At 40.6% G+C, this 11669-nt stretch overlaps 1 protein-coding gene across 11 annotated transcripts in view; it reads left to right on the top strand.

The window, feature by feature from the left end:
• Window positions 1-11669, top strand: part of grik4 (glutamate receptor, ionotropic, kainate 4) — a 353258-nt gene that overhangs the window by 42232 nt on the left and 299357 nt on the right. Inside the window, exon 3 of one of the 11 annotated variants that reach the window (XM_046073779.1) lies at window positions 4431-4496. The exons of 9 other annotated variants lie outside the window; for them this stretch is intronic. The gene's annotated coding sequence lies outside the window, so the exon portion shown is untranslated. Of the gene's footprint in view, window positions 1-4430; window positions 4556-11669 lie in introns of all 11 variants that reach the window. One more of the 11 variants, XM_046073781.1, reaches the window with a different exon arrangement.

The following is an 11669-nucleotide window of genomic DNA, read 5'->3' as shown; positions in this document are numbered from 1 at the left end:
TTCTCTCTCTGTTAGGATCTGGACCCTTTCCTTTTCTTATATATATATATATATATGTATATATATATATATATGTGTGTGTGTGTGTATATATATATATATATATATACACAGTATATATATGTGTGTGTGTGTGTATATATATATATATATATATGTGTATATATATGTATATACATACATATATACATGCATATATATATATGTATATGTGTATATACATGTATATACATGCATATATATATGTGTGTATATGTGTATATACATGTATATACATGCATATATATATGTGTATATATGTGTATATGTGTGTATGTGTATATATATGGACAACAACAGTCTAAAATCAACAATTAATGGTGCCTCAAAGAAAACATTAAACATAGTATTGCTGAATCTTTGAAAGATATGTTGTAAGCTCAAGCCTATGGCCTTCTCATTTTAGTCTAAGATGTGTAGTCCCTTATGTCTTGTCTAGGTTCCTTTGGATGTTGTATGTATGTTTATGTGTAGGTATTTTGTCATCTATTTGCTTTATGTACATACTGGTGTGCTTTGTTTTTACTTTTATGCTGAATGGAGTTGTCTCCCTACTTTCCCTGTAGTCTCTATACAACTAATATACCAATATCCTGACCAGGTCGATTTATCATTGAGGCTATACTCTATACAAGGGGTCGGCAACCTTTTCTGTGATGAGTGTCAATATACAGAAATGAAGACATTCAGTGTGCCAACAGTGTTTGCACATTTATTTTGAGTTTATGCACTGAGAGTTGTTAGATTTTAATTGAAGTTTGATCTTGTTAATAATAATAATGATAGACATAATTAATTTTCTTTCTCACCTGACACTTAAAATGTCTCTGCGTGCCATAGGTTGCCGACCCCTGCTCTATACTGTATGCTTAGTTTTGACAAGGGTGTTATGATGCTGCCTCTTTCTTGTTGCTGTACTCTAATACCCCACTCTAATACGGCACTTCAGATGTAGTTGGTTGAGCTACATTTATCTGCTGATGAATGTGCTGGTTCCTAGAGATCAGGCTTTAAGTGTTAGTGTTTATGTTTCTTAGCTTTTTTCCCACTGGTGTTTCTTAAAGCTGCTCTTTACTCTTTTACACTTCTGGAGGCTCCCAGCCTAACACAACAGAATGCCTTTAATTAGCTAGAGTCTCTGCATGCAAAGATAATTGTGAATAATGCAGTTGCAGTACCCAAGAGTGAATGAACTCAGCATTTGACTCATGCATTGGTTTCCTCGTGGGGCATTTCAGACCATTTTTCCAAAATGAAGGTTAAGTGTTTTAAGGACACTGTATAGAGGTGAGGGAAGGCCGCCCGATCATATTGACCCCATCATTCATCTTCCCATCCCCAGATATTTTGTGAATTCGGTTTGGGTGTGCTGTAGCTTTGTTGTAAGTGGGTGGACAAGGTGACCCGTGTTGTAGATCAAACTGCTGAACAACTGCTTGGGGACAGGGTCCTGCCCGCCTGACTGGACATCATTTTTCTCCATTTAGCCCCATCTCACACCTGTAATAGGGTGGTCGTCCACATGAATGATCACAGCTCCGCTGGGATAGAACCATGCTTTCGCTCACATTGCTCTGTCATTAACAACAGGAGTCAACAGATTTGCACCACTTTTGTGCTGGCTTGAAAGAACAGTAACTCTCAGTTCCGTTTTCACATTTGTTCTAGGGAAATGTTGTTTTTGGGAGGGTTTAAGGTTGATGTTTAATCGCTTATAGTTAAGCACAAAATGTGCAAAATTCACATACTCTCAAAACATCAGTATGGGCAATCTGATTCAAAACATGAAAATGAAAATGTGTTAAGAACACTCAAGGAAAGACGGTTTAACTAAGGACTATTTCAATTGCTCATCCAACTAGTTTTCATGACACTCTTAAATGTAAATGCTCCGTACTTGTATAGCGCCTTTCTAGTCTTTTCGACCACTCAAAGCGCTTTTACACTACATCTGCATTCACCAGTCACACACATTCATACACTGAGCCTAAGTGCTCAAACAGAAACTAACATTCACACTCATTCATACACTGGCGGAATAGCCGCCAGGGGCAAATCGGGGTTCAGTATCTTGCCCAAGGACACTTCGACACGCAACCAGGGGGAGCCAGGGATTGAACCGCCGACCTTCCGATTAACAGCCAACCCGCTCTACCTCCTGAGTCACAGCCTACTTTTAAATGTCAAACATACATTGTAACACTACTTATGGTTAAACAATACTGCTTTGCTCTACATAATACAGCATAATAGTTAGCAATATAGGTGTTTGAATTATGGCGAGACCTCCGCTTTTTGATATAAAAACCGACCCTGAGTTGGCTTTCATCCTATTGGACAGGTACGATAACATTACTGCAAAGCATGTGAAATATATTGTGATTTAGTGCTTCAGATGGCTTAAGTTATTTAGCTTGCCGGCTAATGCCGTCCAGTTGCTAACGTTATCTGTTTTAAAATAATATAGTTGTATGGCTTATCCCAATAACTTTACTACAGTCTAACTGTTATATTAAAGTGTGGCAACAATCTCATTTACAATATTAAGTCTAGCTCACTAACCGTTTTCCTTATCATCCAATAAATTTAGCTACGCTGATATTGCTGAGCCTCTATGATGAAAGACACAAAAATAGTTTAAAAGCTGTTGGCTAAATGCAGTCACTGTAACGTTATCATGCATCGAGCATTGCTAAGTTCAATGTCAAGCTGATAAAAATATTACTGTAACTTTGCGGTGGGAGTTTACCTGAGTTTCCAACATGTTGTGTAATGCTGTCTCCAGTTTTGGCTCTCAGTTTTGGCTCTCTCATTAGTTCAAGTATGTGCACAAGCAGATGCTTGGGAAGGTAGTGGTTGCAATCTGAAACCACACCGCTGGAGGCCACTGAAAACTACACATGGCCCCTTTAAGGAACATCCCTCCATCTGTTATGACGGGCATCTGGCATCTTAATTCTCACCACATCAGACTGAGAGGAAAGTGTTTGTGTGTGTGTGTTCAGTCTTTTCGCTTTGCTGAAGCAATCAAAGAGAAAACAGGTATTTGCATCTGTTTGTGACTTCATTATCCTGATAAGACCATCTTTTCAGAGGTGAAAAGTTCTTGTCTTGCCTGGCAAGTCACCATACTGGCCCTTTTACGCTCAGGGAAAGGGGGTCAGTATGACAATATCTAAAGAGTCTCACAGAGGCTTTTACAACCCCACTCTTTGGAATTCCAGAGGTTTGTAAATGCTGCCTGTGAAATGTGGAAGACATTCACTACACATTCATGAGTCTATAATCTTTTCCTGTAATGTGCTACAAAAGGTAGATGAAGTAAGTAGAAAGACTAACAAAGCAGCAATGGACAGTAAAGATAAATGTGAAGTTACAAATATGTTCATTAAAAATATTAACAACAGATGTGTCAATATATTATCATTAGATCAAATGATTTGACAATTTCAGTGTCAGAGTGGGATTCTCCATTTAAAAAGATGTAAGAAACAGTGTGGGCGTGGGTGCTCTGCTGGTCTTTCTCAATGCTACCCCATGACTAATTGCTGTTTAAATTTGAAACTTTGGTGAAGGTCATATACAACAAAATATTTACATGTCTGCCCAAACTGTAGTTTCTGCTAAGACAGGCTGCCACCACAGGAATTGCTGCATGGTTCAAAGTTCATGGTTTATGCGAACACCACAAAATTATAATTTTTCTCAGAAAAATACTTGCTGCTCTGTCTGTTTTATTGAAAAATAGCACTGTATGGCCATGTAAAGGTTAAGTTGGAAATATAAGATTGCTTTATATAACCTTTTCAGAGAAGTATTGATGGATTTAATATTTTACCAGTATCAGGCTTATACTATAAACTAGAAGAGTGCACTCAGTAGAGATCTCCGCCAGTGTGTGTCTGGGGGTATGTTGGTGGGGAACAGGGAGTGCGTATACACATTATAGTATAGTATAGTACAGTACAAATTTTTATAAATAGATGTATGCAAAGATTGTAATATTTTTTTAATAAAACTTTCTCTCTCTCTCTGTCTCTTTCTCTCTCTCTCTCACACACACACACGTTTCACGTTACATACGATGGTGATTTTGAAAAACAAATCAAATAAATGGGGCATATTTGCAAGTTGCAAATTAACTATATACAAACATCCAAATAGATTAAATTTGGTAGAAACAATGTGATGGTGTAGGTTTGGAATATCACTACCTCACTGTGTTTACACCCTATGTGACCTAGCAGATAATGTCCCTATAAGCTCTATAGCCCAAGAGTTCATTTTAGTTGTTGTTCCAGGGATTGCTAGCTACCTACATTGTTCTAATTAAAGTGCTCAATTTTGTGTTGTAACTAATTATATGTGCATAAATTATGCTGTAATTACAGGTGGAGTTTCCGATCAAGAGTGGTAAATGGCTGCTGTGTGAACAATCTCAGCTGGCTTCTTTAATGGTACGTCACAAAGGACGTCTTTATTGAGAGAGCTCATTCAATAGAAGCTTTGACTGAAGGTATTGTATTCCCATACAATAGTACAAGCAAAAGTGTACCAGCACATTCTCTGTCTTCCTCTGTGTTTGTGCGTGTGACACACAGAGCCTTCTTGTTAGGTCTTGATGCTCAGCAGTCCAGGACATGTGCCTGGCCATGTGGCAGTATTGATTGAATTGACAATATAGCCACTGAGACGCATCCTGCATGCTATCCTGACAAAATGTAGAGGAATGGTGTGCAGTGTCTGTGTGGGTGGGTGGAGGTGAGGTGGGTCGTTTGAATGTTTGCGTGCACACTGTTTGAGACTGGCGATAAATGACAATAGAGACGGCGTAAGTGTAGTAAAAAAACACCACAGTGCCACTGTCCTCCACATGAGTGACGTCTCTGAGTGATTGCGATACGTGCTCTATCAAAGGATCAAAGAGAGCTGGAGTTGCTCTGCCATTCAAGTCAAACAGAGTGACTTTGGTACATACTTGATGTGGTGGCTGATGATAATTGAAATTGCTCCTCTCTTCACTCCAAGCTAGTGCCTATTCTCTTTTTTCATCTGTTACTCCTTCTGCGCTCCCTGCAGTTAGTCCCCTCCCTCCGTCACTCCCTCCACCCCAACCTCCTCCCTGTCCCCGCCCTTCTCCTGGCACCCCCTTGGCCTTTCTCCCCTTGCTCTTCATTCGCCACTTCCTTCCTTTCCCCTATCGTTTCCTTGGGGGTTTTTTTGGCTTCTGTCTCGAAGCAGAATGTCTACGGTACTTGGAAACTGTGTTTAGGATTCACACAGTGTGCCTGGCATAAGCTCATAAGAGTAATTAGATGTTCTCTCACTGTTGTTCTTCCCTTAAAATGGAGGCTATCGTTTTTGTCTCTTCTCCTCTCCTATCATTTGACATTCTGACGTCTGCATGGGCACAAAGGGGAAACAAAAGGAGAGAGAGGCAGAGAGAGAGAGAGTTACAGATATAGAGAGAAACACAGAGGGCAAGGGAAGGAAAGAGACCTCTAAAGAGAGCCAAACACAGAACTTGGCTTGAGCCAATGAAAACGGAAGCCTGATAGCTTCTGATACACAGTACACATAATGATCTGTTTAAGGACTTAGACGATAAACATGATCACTGGTGTATACAAGGACTGCTGAAGAAATAGATACGTAGGAGCAGAGCATGTCAGTGTTGTATATGTATGTGTGTCTGTGTATGTGTGTGCGCACTGTTCCTCTTTTCAACACACACACATAGAAACATGGAGTACATAAATATGCACGTACATGCAAAAATTACAAATGCTTTATTCAATGATCAAATATAGTCTGATGTGTGTCATGTCCTTGTCAGTGTCTTTTCTCGTCAACAAGGCTTTATGCCAACTTCAAGCTTTTTTACACTAGAAGAATTCTAATCCTTAAGTGTTGCTGGATCTCGTTTGGCAAACAGACAACCAAAGCACAGCTTATGGCTCAAGGGGCTCAGAGTAAATTTGAAATCTGTCTGCCTTTTTCAGCTTTGATAATATAAGCTTTGACAATATAACTGCATTTAACTAAGCAAGCATAAGTGATCAAAATAGCATGTTTTCACTGCACAAAGAATGCTCAATTAACACTTCATTTATATTAAACTTAAAAGGTATATGATGCTTTTATCATATGTTCACCTCTGCACAGAAAAAGATCACCGTGCAGAGTTCTCATTTTCTGTACTACTCCGTTTTTTATACTTTTCAGTAAAAATGTTTAAATGTATGTCATGAACCTCTAACCTCACTCAGCACTTCCTGTGGCAAAATCACAACAACAGCCATAATTAATTAAGTCTTTCCTGGGAAGCTTTAATTGTGACGCAGTGACAGGATAAATGTTGAGTTTGCAACAACTGCATACTAGGGCTGTACCAAATGTCTTTTTTTTTGTTCTTAGTTTTTTTACATTTGAAGCTGCATTTGAGGATTTCAAATGAATGTCTGTCGTCATATTTTAAGATATCATCAACCTACAATTGATTTAAAAGTCTTCGAACAGAATCCTCAATTTGATTAAAGTAGTATGGTTTTGTAATGACTTAAAGGCAGAATGAATAGGATTTGTAAGTTGCTGTTTGTGGACAAGCCATTCAAAGTTGCCCTGAGGGCAGCGGTGGTTGAACGAGGTTTGTGATTGTTTCACGGTGTTTGCGTTCTGAGGCGCAAATGAACGCGGCCACATTTTGTGGGAATGCAGCTGAAGTGCTTCATCCTGTCCGCTGTCTGCTCTGCTCTGCCTGTCTGCTGTGTATGTGGCTCAGCCCCACCCTCGGTCAAACAGACACAATGATCTGCAGGTGTGCATTTGTGGTACAGACTGATAGACAGAGGCACAATGTAACCTGGTCATTAAGTTTTTATAGTATGAGCAGCAACGAATGTTGATTTAGAATTTGAATGTCAACGTTATGAATGAAGCTTCGAACTATTCTGTATGTATATCAACCCCTTTTTAGTTAACATACTACACTAATGTAAACCCTGAAGCACGAGAATACAAGAAAATGTACTCATTGGCATTAATTAATATCAAATCTCAGTTTTTGCCATTGTTCACTTCAAAGATGGCGTGTGTATATGTGCTGTGTATTTGGGCCTACAACTACTAATGTGACAATCTGTGCTCTACAAAGTTTCTTTTTCTTTTACAACCAGAGGCCAGGCAAAGTTCACCACAGTGGGTTTGGTGAAGTTAAACAGACTCAGCAGCCGGTTTAAAAGCTACAAGGAGCTGCATTGTGTGAATGTGACACTGTGTTGATGACTGTGTGGCCTCTGAAGGGATTCACCCGCTGGCCTGAAACTGTCAGACTGTTTTATGTTTTATGTGTCCATCTCCCTGGCTGGCTCTGTACCATAGACATGACTGAATCTTCGGCTGTCCTTCGGTTGTTGGGATTGAGTCTCAATTATAGCTAGAATCTATATTGCAATCTATATTGAGTCCAAAACACACCACCACCACCACCACAGTACAGCTTACATAATTTGACATCCCTAGTACGCATCGGAGCATCAATGTCACTATCATTGTAAATGCACAATCTATGAGTCTATGTGCGGCTTTAGAATCTATTTGTAGATCTTGTTTTGAGTTTACAAATAGTAATATTTATTTGTGACTCATAGTCTGTGCATTTACAATGATTGACATCGATTTGCCCCCATACAGCACAGCATATAAACATTATTATGTATTTCTGGAAATAACACATTGCTGTACACATCCTCCATAGGTTTACAAGTTGTTACTTCTCCAAGAATTACTCATAAGTGAGGGAATAATAATGGTGAGGTTGACAGCAATTTCTTGAGAAAAGAAAATGATGGATGATGAAATCCTTGGCTGACTGAATAGATGCTGGACCACTCCTGCCCTGCAGTCCTATAACCCTGGATAGAAGGCTGCTGGCTCAGGTCATGCTGGCCTTACCTGTGTCTTTAGAGAGACCAAAATGGATCTGTAATACACTGCTCAAAAAAATAAAGGGAACACTTAAACAACACAATGTAACTGCAAGTCAATCACACTCCTGTGAAATCAAACAGTCCACTTAGGAAGCAACACTGATTGACAATCAATTTCACATGCTGTTGTGCAAATGGAATAGACAACAGGTGGAGTTAGCAAGACACCCCCAATAAAGGAGTGGTTCTGCAGGTGGTGACCACAGACCACTTCTCAGTTCCTATGCTTCCTGGCTGATGTTTTGGTCACTTTTGAATGCTGGCGGTGCTTTCACTCTAGTGGTAGCATGAGACGGAGTCTACAACCCACACAAGTGGCTCAGGTAGTGCAGCTCATCCAGGATGGCACATCAATGCGAGCTGTGGCAAGAAGGTTTGCTGTGTCTGTCAGCGTAGTGTCCAGAGCATGGAGGCGCTACCAGGAGACAGGCCAGTACATCAAGAGACGTGGAGGAGGCCATAGGAGGGCAACAACCCAGCAGCAGGACCTACCTACCTCCGCCTTTGTGCAAGGAGGAGCAGGAGGAGCACTGCCAGAGCCCTGCAAAATGACCTCCAGCAGGCCACAAATGTGCATGTGTCTGCTCAAACTCCAGACTCCATGAGGGTGGTATGAGGGCCCGACGTCCACAGGTGGGGGTTGTGCTTACAGCCCAACACCGTGCAGGACGTTTGGCATTTGCCAGAGAACACCAAGATTGGCAAATTCGCCACTGGCGCCCTGTGCTCTTCACAGATGAAAGCAGGTTCAAACTGAGCACATGTGACAGACGTGACAGAGTCTGGAGAACGTTCTGCTGCCTGCAACATCCTCCAGCATGACCGGTTTGGTGGTGGGTCAGTAATGGTGTGGGGTGGCATTTCTTTGGGGGGCTGCACAGCCCTCCATGTGCTCGCCAGAGGTAGCCTGACTCTCATTAGGTACCGACATGAGATCCTCAGACCCCTTGTGAGACCATATGCTGGTGCGGTTGGCCCTGGGTTCCTCCTAATGCAAGACAATGCAAGACCTCATGTGGCTGGAGTGTGTCAGCAGTTCCTGCAAGAGGAAGGCATTGATGCTATGGACTGGCCCGCCCGTTCCCCAGACCTGAATCCAATTGATTCAGGTCTGGGGAAATGGGGAAGGTCAGGTCTAGCTCCATCCACCAACACCACGTTGGTGGATGGATGCTTTAGTCAGGTCTGGGAGAAGATCCCTCAGGAGACCATCCGCCACCTCATCAGGAGCATGCCCAGGCGTTGTAGGGAGGTCATACAGGCACATGGAGGCCACACACACTACTGAGCCTCATTGTGAATTGTTTTAAGGACATTACATCAAAGTTGGATCGGCCTGTAGTGTGGTTTTCCACTTTGATTTTGAGTGTGACTCCAAATCCAGACCTCCATAGGTTGATAAATTTGATTTCCATTGATAATTTTTGTGTGATTTTGTTGTCAGCACATTCAACTATGTAAAGAAAGGAGTATTTAATGAGTTTATTTCATTCATTCAGATCTAGAATGTGTTATTTTAGTGTTCCCTTTATTTTTTTGAGCAGTGTAGTAATAGGTGTAATGTAGCATCTAGTGTTGTCAAAAATATAGGTTTTTTGATACATCGATTCTTAATGTTTCGGTTTTAATATTTGTTCATCTGTTTTTGATAAGATAGTTGTCCTGTTGTTTGCCTAACAGACATTTATTATTCTCAAAACTAAGCTAATTCCCCTCACAGCTATCACCTGAAAAATGGACCTGAGGATTCTCAGACAGAAGAGTTTCAGTTGATAGGAAATACTTTGACTAAGGTCAGAAGTAAATTAACTGATGCCGTTCTACTTAACACACAGTACAATTAACTTTACTTACTATAATAAGTTGATTCAATAATTAAATTCAATAATTTAAACAAATGTGTAAATCTTTCCCCCTGATGTTGAAAATGGTATCAAATACCAATATTTTTCAAGGTATTGTATCAAAAGTTAGAAAATCCAGTTACGTGACAACACTGGTTGCATCCCAGCACACATGGACACAAACATAAATTTAGACTAGAATATCACTTAATTGATGAAGCATATTTACCATATTAAGTATTACTATACTAGTTAGAAAGAAATTTGTTTAATTTAAAGATTTAAACCCTTCATCAGTCAAACTACCTCTAGACCAATTATTATTATTGTTGTATCAGCTAATATAATATTAGCTTGTTGCAGATATATCAGAATTGTGTAGTTGTCAGCGGATAAATAACAAGAAATTGTCCTGCTTCGTATGTATCTTGGTCACAATAATAAAAAAAAAATCTAGCGGATCCGTATCAAGATTGATAATTTATGTTATGTGTTTATGTTAAAGAGGTGGTATTATGCTTTTTCCCTCTCCTTTATTGAGTTATATATCTTTTTTGTGCATGTAACAGGTTGCAAAGTGAAAAAGCCCAAAGTCCAGCCCAAAGGGAGTTCCCATCTCCCACAGAAAGCTCTGCTCTGAACTGCTTGAAAACAGCTCATTTGTAGTCCAGCCCTTCCTTCCTTTAGTTGTGACGTCACAATGAAAACGCGTCATAAAGCTTGCCAAGCGGCTAGCGGGGACAGGCACGCCCTCAATCCAAGCTAGTCTGAGCGGAGGCCCTTTGGTTTGGTTTTCCATTGTAGAAATGTTGCACCTGTACCTGGAAGTCACTTTTTTTCATATCACCTCACCTCCATCGAGGTTCCAAGTGAGCTGAGGGATACCGAAATGTAACGTGAAAACACGACAGACTGCTGATTGGTCAGAGAGAATATTCACTATTCACTGCATCATTATTGTGTGCGCCAGACAGAGGCCAGCAACAGAAAGTTTTATATTTTACAGTTTCGTATGGAATTTCATCACTTAATCCACTTCTGAGGAGTTTTGAGGTGCGAAATCAGCTGTGTAGATTTCGAATATTGACAGTTTTACGAGAAGTGATGACGGAACAAAAATGTGCTTGAATATTTGCGGAGTTGAGGAGCTCCGCAAGTGGCTGCGGGGGAAGCCTGTGCCAACCTGCGGGAGGAGCGTGTGAGGCCGGCCAGCCGCCCGCTCACAGAGCCCTCTGCTCCCACCGTCACACAGACCACTGCAGCAACAACGGCAGAGCAAAACACAGCTGGAAGGTTTTCATACCGCTTATCTGTCTTTACATTCTGAGGAATGTTGAAACGTTTTAACTTAAAAAAGATAAAGCTGTGTGGATCGCTGGTGTGTTGTATTGTGTGTGGCGTTGCTATGACGACAGACTTTGTACTATCTCTGGGTACTATCTGTAGTAGAGTCGAGTCTATCGATTTGCGCTATGGTAGCATTTTTCGGCAAGGCAGCATAGATCGTCAGAACACCGGCAACAGTTCAATGTTTAGTCCTAAAAGACGATGCAACTCCGACTCTGTTTGGGCCTGGAAATTCACAATCACAACCTGTAAGTATGCTTTATTGGTTGTGAATTATATTTAAAATAAACACGGCAATGTAACTTCACAGACAGTGACAGGCGTTGTTGTAAACATTGGCTAACACAGCTAAAGTTATAGCTATAATGTTAATGTTACACCTGATGTGAAAGCTACTGAGCAAACGTTCAAATTGTTTGGAATATGGTGATTTTTGTAGTGGTTTATGGTA

The sequence above is a fragment of the Micropterus dolomieu genome, linkage group LG17, assembly GCF_021292245.1.
Source record: "Micropterus dolomieu isolate WLL.071019.BEF.003 ecotype Adirondacks linkage group LG17, ASM2129224v1, whole genome shotgun sequence".
In the NCBI taxonomy this organism is placed as follows: Eukaryota; Metazoa; Chordata; class Actinopteri; order Centrarchiformes; family Centrarchidae; genus Micropterus; species Micropterus dolomieu.
Note: the sequence above shows the minus strand (reverse complement) of the source record. Positions and strands in the feature narration are given on the sequence as shown.